Here is a 10,751-nt window from a genome sequence, read left to right as displayed (position 1 = left end):
GGTTTTCATAAGTTTGGATCCCAGCGCCAAGGAATACCAGGGTAGCAGAGTGCTGGCCGGTGCAGGAAAGGGTGCATCATCAGAAATGCTGCCGTTTCTTTTTAACACTGGGAGTCCTACTGCATTGTTCATTCTTCTGAACCAGTGCAAAGACCTCTTTTTCCTTTGTGCCCTGGTCCGTACACCCAACCAACTTCCAAGGGCAGACCCTCATGGGCGACCCCTCCAGAGGGCGGTCCGATGACTGAAGCAGGAACCCTACGTTTGTTTCATTTCACTTGTTCAACAGCCACAGGTGCAGAGGAAGGGGCCACGGCAACCCCCACCCACTCATCGCAGGCAGTCGTCCATGAACCCCCTCATCATGACAAGGTGGGAACCATCTTATGTGTAAGGGTTGGAAGCATAATAAAGTTAAGGTTCTGGCATATTGTTACATGACTCGTAAATTTAATATGTTTTTATTCATACATTTACAACCATTCGGTATTAAACATGCTGTGTAGTGGTGCAAATTCTAAGACTGACACCTAAGAGAGGTACGTAATACTCATCCCACAGGTGCTCGTGCCGACGATGCTCGTATAGGGCGATGTGTACTTTAACATAATACAGTACAAGCATCCACAAAATGTAAAATATTCTAAACATCTCACTATAAGGCACCACATACTATGGAGAACAGGTTAATGTGGACGCTCATTATCTATTCTTTATGTCCTTCTATTATGGTAACATTATTGCCAACAGACCAGCCACAAGCAACCTTATACTGTACACTATAATACATTAATAAAAATATCTGGCCTCTTATTTCAAATACAAATATCAGTCCTGTTATTTTAAACATGCAAAACAATAAATTCCATTAAAAATGATTTCATGTATGCCTTACAAAACTATTAATGTATTAAAAATATTATTATTATTAGTGCATTAACCACTGATAGGCTTGGAACTCTGTTCTTAAATACCATACTAATAGCTTTTGCATGTACCTCTGTCAAACTTACGGGCTATTCATGCCCGTGCCACCTCTTGGGTGGCTTAATCTTTATCAATCAATTAATCACCTCTGTCATGGGAGATATCTCCCGTCACGCAGGGTGCAGTCGCACCTCCACAGATCTCCAGTATCATCTATTGATACTGGTAATGGCTCAAAAGGGCCACCACTTGCGAGCTATTCATGCCCGTGCCACCTTTTGGGTGGCTTAATCTTCATCAGTCAACACACACAGAGATCACACTAACGTGATGCATCAAATGAACAAATCCACAAGGGCCGTGACGAGGATTCGATTTGTGATTCGAGGATGTCTGGGATGCTCACGGACGCAGGTTCGAATCCTCGTCACGGCCCTTGTGGATTTGTTCATTTGACGCATCACGTTAGTGTGATCTCTGTGTGTGATGATGTAAGGGCGAAGAGGGAGAACGGCCTATTGCCATAGCTCGGGTGCAGGGGGGGCAGGGGTTGTGTAAAAGCCTGGTTTGTGCCTCGGAGAGGCTACGGGATCCAGTAAGTTCAGTAGAACTTCGGTTTCAACTCTTTTACCCTGTCGTAGCTCAGTCGATTAAGGCAGTGTCTGGGATGCTCCCGGACGCAGGTTCGAATCCTCGTCACGGCCCTTGTGGATTTGTTCATCAATCAAATCAACCTCTGTCATGGACATGGCTCGGCTGTAGGCACCGTATGGCAACACTGACCATCACACTTTTAATTTCTTTTTTGTCCTCATTTTTGAGAGGAAAGATTTTGAAATAAATTAAATACTCAACATCCTGCATTATTAAATTAAAAAAAGTTAAACATGTACATACACACACGTACACAAACACACCAACACCAAGGGAAGGGAACTATCAGGAGAAAGCGCCAATCCATTAAGACTATATAGAACTGGGAATGGGTCAGGATAAGGATTTGGGATGGGACGGGGGGAAGGAATGGTGCCCAACCACTTGGACGGTCGGGGATTGAATGCCGGCCTGCATGAAGCGAGACCGTCGCTCTACCGTCAAGCTCAAGGTAGAGCTTGAAGACTATGGTGGACAATGAAAGGTTTAATATATATTTTAAACAAAGTTGACAAGAATTTTTGAGACCTGGAATTCCTCTAGTGTCAGAATAGTTAAGAAATGGAATGCATTAGGAAGTGATGTGGTGGAGGCTGACTCCATACACAGTTTCAAGTGTAGATATGATAGAGTCCATTGGGCTTAGGAATCTGTACACCAGTTGATTGACAGTTGAGAAATGGGACCGATGAGCTGAAGCTCAACCCCCCCGCAAGCACAACTAGGTGAGTACACACACACACACACACACAAATTTACAAAATTGACAAAAATTCTTGAAACTGGCAACATCAAGAACAAGAGGTAATAGATTCAAGTACGGTACAAGATGCCAGAAAAATTATTAGAGAGTTTTACTTTGTAAACAGTGACTGACAGTTTGAACAAGTTAGGTGAGGTGGTGGTGGACGCCAAAACTGTCAGATGTTTTAAAATGTCATATGACAAAGAATACGGAGAAGACGGGACACCATGAGCATAGCTCTAAATGCTGTAACTACACTTATATAATTACACACAGTTAAGTGAGATGGTAGAGGCCAAAACCGTCAGTAGTTTCAAAACGTTATATGGCAGAGTACAATACTGTGAAGACGGGACATCACAAGCATTGCTGTCATCCTGGAACTACACTTTGGTAATTACACAATTCACTCAATGGCCACCCTTCAAGGGCTTGAACCTAGGCAGCCAGGGTGGAAGCTCAATGCTATACCCACTTAACCATTGACAGTCTTAAGTTGCTATTGTTGGTTTCGTGAGTATAGTACAGGGCTTCCACCCTGGTGGTCTAGGTTTGAGCTCTTGAGGAGGTCATTGAGCGAATTGTTGTACAATTGGAGCTATTCCAGCATTTCATGCACGTATTCATACACATATTTACGCACTATACACACACAAAGACTTACAATATTTATGAAGTGGACCTGAAAAACCCGGAACTCTATAACAGATTTTTTTACCAGAACAAAATAAAATTTTGTAAACTTGTCTTTGTTTTTAATATATTGATGAAATCAATAATCCTGACTCAACATAGTTATTATGTGCTCAACACATTTGATCAATTTGGTTAAATTTTTTTTTTAATAAATCTTATTCTGCCACAGTGTGGACCTTTCCCAACCATGTACACCTTCCAAAGTGACCGTGGCCAAACTTGTTACATAAAGAATTTTCATGAATTTTTTGTTTTTTACACTGCTCAATTGAGGAGCATGAAAGATACATACTGGGTCTGGTTGCCCAGATAAGAGGAAGAGATGGTAGAGTGATGATAGACATGTCTAGACCCTGTGATAGCTTTACATGCTATCCGTGTTTAACATTTAAACGTGCATGAATGTGTTTAGCACGTTCTAGTTGAAAGTAGAATGTGTGCGATAGTAAGAATAGTTTGGGTATATAGGAGGAAGAAGAGGTGATAATGGCTTGGGAGTGAAAGTGCTGATAGAGGAGTCTATTGTTGGTATTAGGCTCTACACAATGAAAACAAAAATATCATGAATCAATAAATATTGAGGCAGTATGACGGAGGCAAACATGCAACCCTGAACAACTCGGGCACCTCGCTTGGTAGTGCATGTGCCCGAGGAGTATATCATTGCAGATTCACTTTCATCATACAGCCTCAACATTTATTCATATTTATTTGCAGTTTCTGAAACCAACAATAGTAGAAAGCCAAGACTTGAGAGATTATTGCAACTTGTGAGCATTCTGGCACCAAAGAAACTTGGAGAGAAAAGCTCAATGGCTCAAATTATGATCAGCTACATTAACCAGTTTACAAAAAGAATGGGGAGGTCTTCAAAAAGTACAAAGTTGTTTTTATTATATTTTTAATAATTTAATCATTTATAATGCATGTGTATATACTGTACAGTATTGTTTGTCTAAATATGCGAAAGTACCAGTATGTTTAACATAATTTTTTGACAAAAGAAAAAAAATAATGTAGTGAAATCCGGAAGGAGTCCAAAATGATATACGTAGTCTGGATTATCGAGGTCGCACTGTCTATATGTTTATGTATACATATATAAGATAAGATCAAAGTGCAATTAAAAACCTGGCCTTATAATATGCTATAAAAAATATATTATTCCCATCTATATTCTGAAATGAACGTGAGGATTCAAGCGAGACGAGTGGTATCACACACAACACACACACGTTCCCAATGGTTCCACTTGGCCAATATGGCCATAATAAAACAAGGAAAGCGAAAGGCTCTGGTAGCAATACAAGCTATGCTTTACTACCAGTAATCATGTATCAACCATTTTAACACCTCACTCAAAACACAATTTAGCCACAGGTAACAAATTTATCAGCTAATAAAGAGGTTTGAAGAGATGTGCAAAATGAATCTGTTTAACATGTTGTACAAATGCAATGGAATACAATACTGCAAGTGAAGGTCTATGATATTAATGTTGCATATTCAGAACAATCCATGAGGAAGAATAAAAACAATCACATGAAAATGGCTTAAAAAATACATCAAAATCCCTTACTACAATCTACATAGGCAAACCTGTAAAATATTAACTATGATCTGGAACTATCTTTAACTGGTATGCAGAAACATTTACTCGAGTTAACTTTTACCGCAGTGAAGCACAAAACTAAAATCTCAATACCAGAGAATGTCACCATAACATGGCTAAAAATTACTAAGCCAACCCACCCCCCCACACACATTAAAAAAAAAAAAAAAGGAAAGTGACGATGTTTGGGTCCATCATGGATTATGAACAAGCTGTGCGAACACAATGTAATAAAGGTTCAGGACAGATCAAAACGTCAAAACTTTCCTTCCATGTGTGAAGGTTGGGTTACTAACATTAAAACTTTTGAAGTTTTTTGTGAAGATGGTTTCTATCAATAGCAAGAGTTAAGAAAATGTATGGCAAATATGCACCATACTTTCAACTTGACCTTCATTTTGCAGTATTATATTTCAATAGCAGTTTCAGTTCTCCTGGATTCATTTAAGATAGTTACAAACAACAGCTTTATATTGCAAACTCCAAAGGCTAAAATATGAGGTAATGGAAATACAACTAATAACAAATAAAAAAATACCTTAAAACCCTCTACATGTAAATTTATATGCATTACAGATGCATAAATAATACACAATGTAACATACAGGTTACTTAAGCCATGACAGCCAGTGCAAAGGAGAGGGGTTAAGGGAGGTCTGACCGGCACAATGACATACAGTCAAAGAGAGGGTGAGTGGGGATGGGCTGGCATCATGATAGCCAGTCATAAGTGGAGGGGGTGGGAGGCAGACTGAGTGGTGTCATGACTAGCCAGACAAAAAAAGGGGTGGATGATGGGGCATGGGAGCTGACTGGTAACATGACAGCCACCCACAAGGTGAATGAGAGGGAAACTGCATGAATATATGAATGACATTTACTGTCTTCACTACCATCATATCAACAATAACAAACAACCTCCATGATCTTTAAGAGAAAATCTCTAAACTGACATAATTTACAAGATTTTTAAAGGGGTAGGTCAATAGTGAAATACAGAATATAAAACAGTAGGTAAAGCTAAAACATAATTGCATATGTATTTTTTGTATAGAATTATGGTTTAAAATCAGGTAAAGAACCAGTGAGCCAAGATCAAGTATTCTTGTCATTGCTTCTGATACACTACACCATGTTCCCAATGGTGTCACACTACACCATGTTCCCAATGGTGTCAATCTCGCAGCAACAATTAACTAAAATCACATTACTCCTAGTCTTATAATTGTTATTAATAGAAATGGAAAGCATATCAGAATTTTCTACAGCATAATATCTTTGGCTAATGAAGTCTACTGAAAAGAGACCAACACAATTTACCTCAACTTTTAACTCTAGAGAAATAATATTACTTCAAAAATATATTACAAAATATGATACCTAAAGTTCTCAAATTAAAATTGAGCAAAAAGGGCACCTTGTGCTACATTGAAATTCTCAAGTTATATTTTAAAGACAAAATGACATCTTTAGCATTAACCCCCAAGCTGCTACAGCCTTAATTAAGGGGCCGGGAAACTAAAAAATAGTCGAATCACGTGAAAAATACTTATAAATGTTAAACAAATCTCCAACTTATTGGCTTCAGCGTTGTGAAAGCTTCATCCCAATATTTTCAGAAATGGATTTTAGACAATTTTTTTTTCAAGAAAGTTTTGTTGATAAGAACAGCTCCTATTAACTGGAACTGAGGGATTATGCAGTAATAAAGAGATGCAAGCACCTGTCTGACGCACAAAGAATAGTAGTAAGAAGTGTCCACAAAGTGGATACGCAGCTGCTGCCTTTATAACATTGCTGAGTAATAAACAATATCACAAATAATAATGAGTATGTTATTATGCTCATAACAACATAAACAAATTAAAAAAAAAATACCCTAAGAAAATATTTTTTGGGCATTGGTGTTATAAATCATATAAATACATTGCCCAATGTTAATATGTTACTTTCACCATTGTCCAAAAAATATTTTTTTAGATTTTTTTTTTTTTTTTTTTTTTTTTTTTTTGTCTCCTTTGTTTATTATCTGATCTTGCTGTAACCTCTACATCCTGGAGAGTGTATACCCGTCCCTAACTATGTGAAGATAGAATGAAATTGGTCAACAAATAAATCAGTCAAAACTGGCAGAATTTGGCACTATGATTTTTTTTTGGCTATTTTTTCACTGATTACAAATTCTTATTTTCTTTGACTCTTTAGGTTGTTTTGATTAGGGTTTTATCACTTATATAAAGTATACATATATATCCCTTAAATCATTATAACTATCCCTATATTTTGTTTTTTGGGAGGTTAGTTTTTCTTGATTTCATTTCAACACATTGACCTACAACTTTCACATATTCGAGTACGAGTACCAAACAGTGTTTATTAAAACATTCAAGTAAATTAACGAATTAGAGCAACCTTATTCATTGTCGATAACTTCAATTATATCTGTAACTAGAATTTCAAATTCAAGTCAGCTTCAAAAATCAAATTTCTGACCGATTCTCATCATTTTTACATGTAACGTGCACAGCTGTTCTACAATCCTGGAGATTTGATTTTTCCTAAAATCTAACTGTTTGGAGTTAAATTTTTTGTTGTCTAAATTTGGCGCATATTTCAAATGCCATATCGACAATTTTTTTTACAGCAAACTACTGGGGTATACTGAAAACCTATGTTCTCAATCTATGAAAATGAAGATCATATGCTATTCTGAGAGCATAATAACACCAAATGAACAATGTGATATTTTTTAAGCTAATTTTCAATATTCAATTTGATAATTATTTTTTATTTTCTTATTTTTTCAAGTTACGTTGGTGATTATTTAGACAAAGTTGGAGCATTTGCCTAAGTAGATTATGAACAAAAAATTTGAAAGCGTTTGAGCAAGTTTGAAAAACTGAGTTTCCGATCCCATCGCCATGTAAGTATTGCGCAGCTTAGGGGTAAAATGACCATTCGATTATTTACACAAGGTTTCAACCTTGTTTTGTGGCTGTATGCAATTCAAGGCAGCCACACCTATGAGATGGTTCAACTGATATTCAGTCTTACCTGAACATTTTCTGCAGAACTAGGCAAGATGCCACTAATGCTTGTCTGCAGTGACTGTTGCCATGTTTCAAGCCAAAAATAACACAGCAATGAAGGAGAGAAATGATACTAAACTGTAACAGGTACAACATTGGCTCAAATACAAATATGGAGATGCAAACGTGACAATCTATCAGTCAAACAGAAGAGCAAGTCCATTCTATTGATGTGTTTCATGGTAAACAATTACAATTCTTGGGAATAATATAAAATTTTAAATAAACTTTGTTGATGGTAGTATATTATAACCACTTAAAAGACAAATAATAAAGTCATTATCACAAAGATGAAAGGTTACAGGTAAAGTCATAAGAAATCCTTTCAACCTTCACCACAATACAGGATAAAAGGTAAAAATATACAATCACAAGATAATAAAATAAAATGTGTACTACATGCAAACTTTATGTTAAACATATCACATTCAAACCACTCATCATAATATACAAGAACTCCGCTGTCAGTCTTAAGACGTGCACCAAGTCCTTGAGGTGGCAAACATTCACACTGGTGGCATATCTACGGCATACTTGACTATTTCTGCACCATACCTGAGTGTGTGGGGACTAACGGGGCTTAATCCCAATCCCTAGGAAACAGGTAAGAAAATGAAGAAAAAATAACCTCTTGTGAATCACATCTCAAATAGTTTCCTCTTTCCGCCTTAGATAAGTCTGATATTACACAGAATTATACAAATTCCAAACGTCCAATATAAATACCTTACTTAATCAAAAAACTTAGCAGCCTAGAGCTAACGAAACATTCTGTTAACTACATCATTCCAATATTTACACCTGGTTAAAAGAATATGGAGGCTGTTCCTTCTTCAATGCAGAGCGCCAAATGCCCTATCTATCCAGTTTACTGAACTTGGCTCCAACATCTATACAGACTACTGCCAGTGTTCTGTCTTGCCCCCATTCCAGTTTAGCCATGCTTTTCTTCATAAGAATACACCCGTTTCAAATATGATTTGGCGACAGTACATACACCTTTTGCACTTTTCAAAATGCGTGCCCCCATAAAATAACATGCCTTGCGACATTCCCACAAAATGTACCATGCCTACTACTGTGTATTATCGACACATGCTAAAACCATGCCTCTATACACAATCTCATACCCTTGCTATTGCACCACACACACACTAACTGGTTTTGCATCCTCCGAAGACAAGGGCAACTCTACGGACTACTTTGGCCAACTTTTAACAACTTTATACAAGTAGCATTAGCAGACAATGCAAGAAATGATCCCAAATCTTATTAAGATATGGAAGATATGTTGGTAATTTATACAGTGACTCACTGCCTGTAATATGTGTATCATATGTGTAATGTATATACTGTATTATTAGGTATGAATATTTCATGTACATGTATACAATACGCATATATGCATATATGTACAGCACATACACATATATGGTTAACCATCTCAAAACTGGCCATAAACCATTATCCACATATCCAATTTTAAATTATATCTTAAAACTTACATCATCAGCCACCTATGTACACCAGTAGAATATTTTGGTTCATTCCAGTCACTTCTCTGTATACACATAATACACAAATACGTACTGTATATAAATAGGCGAAACCTGCCATTTAAGCCTTGCATAAAAGTCCTATTTTTTGCAAAATAAGAGGAATACTGCCATTTATTTCCTTGCTATAATTTAAAAGGAAGCCTGTGTAGTTGTGGGAAAGACAACAATATTTAATTATATCACTACATGATGACTATGCCAAATCATGCATTACCAGTTATGCCAAATAGTTCAAGTGTAAATTCCGGTTAAGCTGTCAGTGTTGTTTAGTGTAGAACTTCTGAAAAATAATAGTTACAACAATTTGGATTAAAATGAGAATTGTATGCAGTTTGGCTATTTCACCCATTACTGGCATTATATGTGTGTGCATGTGCGTGCGTGCAAGCATGTGTATGTATACACACACAATTTACTGTTTCTGTTTTAATGGGAGAATTATAACATTCTGAATTACTATACAGTATATACCATAAGTTCTTGCACTGACACAGTAGGTAGGATTCTCCACAGTACTGAAGATACAAGCAATGTCCCTGAAGCTGGTTACTATAATAAGGTCCAGCAGAAGCTTGTCCTGCTCCATGCACTGAGGATCATGCCTGCACGAGGCACCGTATATCCATGCGCCACTTCATACTCTCTTAACTCTAGCCCTAAACGAGGATTTACATCAGTTGAAATAAGCCATTTCATGTACTTTTTCTTGCAGACCTCTAGTAAGTGGGAAATCTTCCCCTAATCAACCAGATATTTTGTGCTGTGGAACTGTTTTTAGGACATGTAACTTGTAGAAAGTATGAACATGCTCTACAGGGTCCAGAGGAAGGATTGATCAAGTCTTCCACTGTCACCTCACAAGCACAATGGCATGAATGGGGTGGCTTCAAGATATTCCACTCTTACTAGAGTATTGATTTCATGAAGATGTGGCCGTGTAGTCCTTGGTGAGATGAGCTTCAATATCCACCCTACAGATAGGACAGCGTTTGTTAGTTGCTAGCCACTGGTCAACACACTCTATATGGAAAAGATGCATGCACGGAAGCCTTCGTACATCTTCTTCCTCCTCGAACTCAGACAGGCAAATGGTGCATTTTTCTAAACCATCTTCAGTAACATCTGCACGTTTCATCTGCATTGGACATTGTTAAAAAAAAAAAAAAAAAAAAAAAAACAGAATTATTAATGTGCAAAAATTACACTATAATGATAAAATTCTACCAGACTATAATTAGAAAACAGAATACAGTATATTAAAACTCACCACTGTACCATTTACAATTAACCAATTTAGCAATACCCACAACACCCTACCTCTTTCAACAGTCAACCCACATAATTTGTCTACCATTCACACAGTATGGCCCACTATCTTGTGTATCTTCCACAGTATTACATGCTATCTTCACTAATCATGTCCATCTTTTTTCTTACATTTTCATCACTCACTCCAGTCATGCAGTAAT

The sequence above is a fragment of the Procambarus clarkii genome, chromosome 40 (assembly GCF_040958095.1).
Source record: "Procambarus clarkii isolate CNS0578487 chromosome 40, FALCON_Pclarkii_2.0, whole genome shotgun sequence".
In the NCBI taxonomy this organism is placed as follows: domain Eukaryota; kingdom Metazoa; phylum Arthropoda; class Malacostraca; order Decapoda; family Cambaridae; genus Procambarus; species Procambarus clarkii.
Note: the sequence above shows the minus strand (reverse complement) of the source record.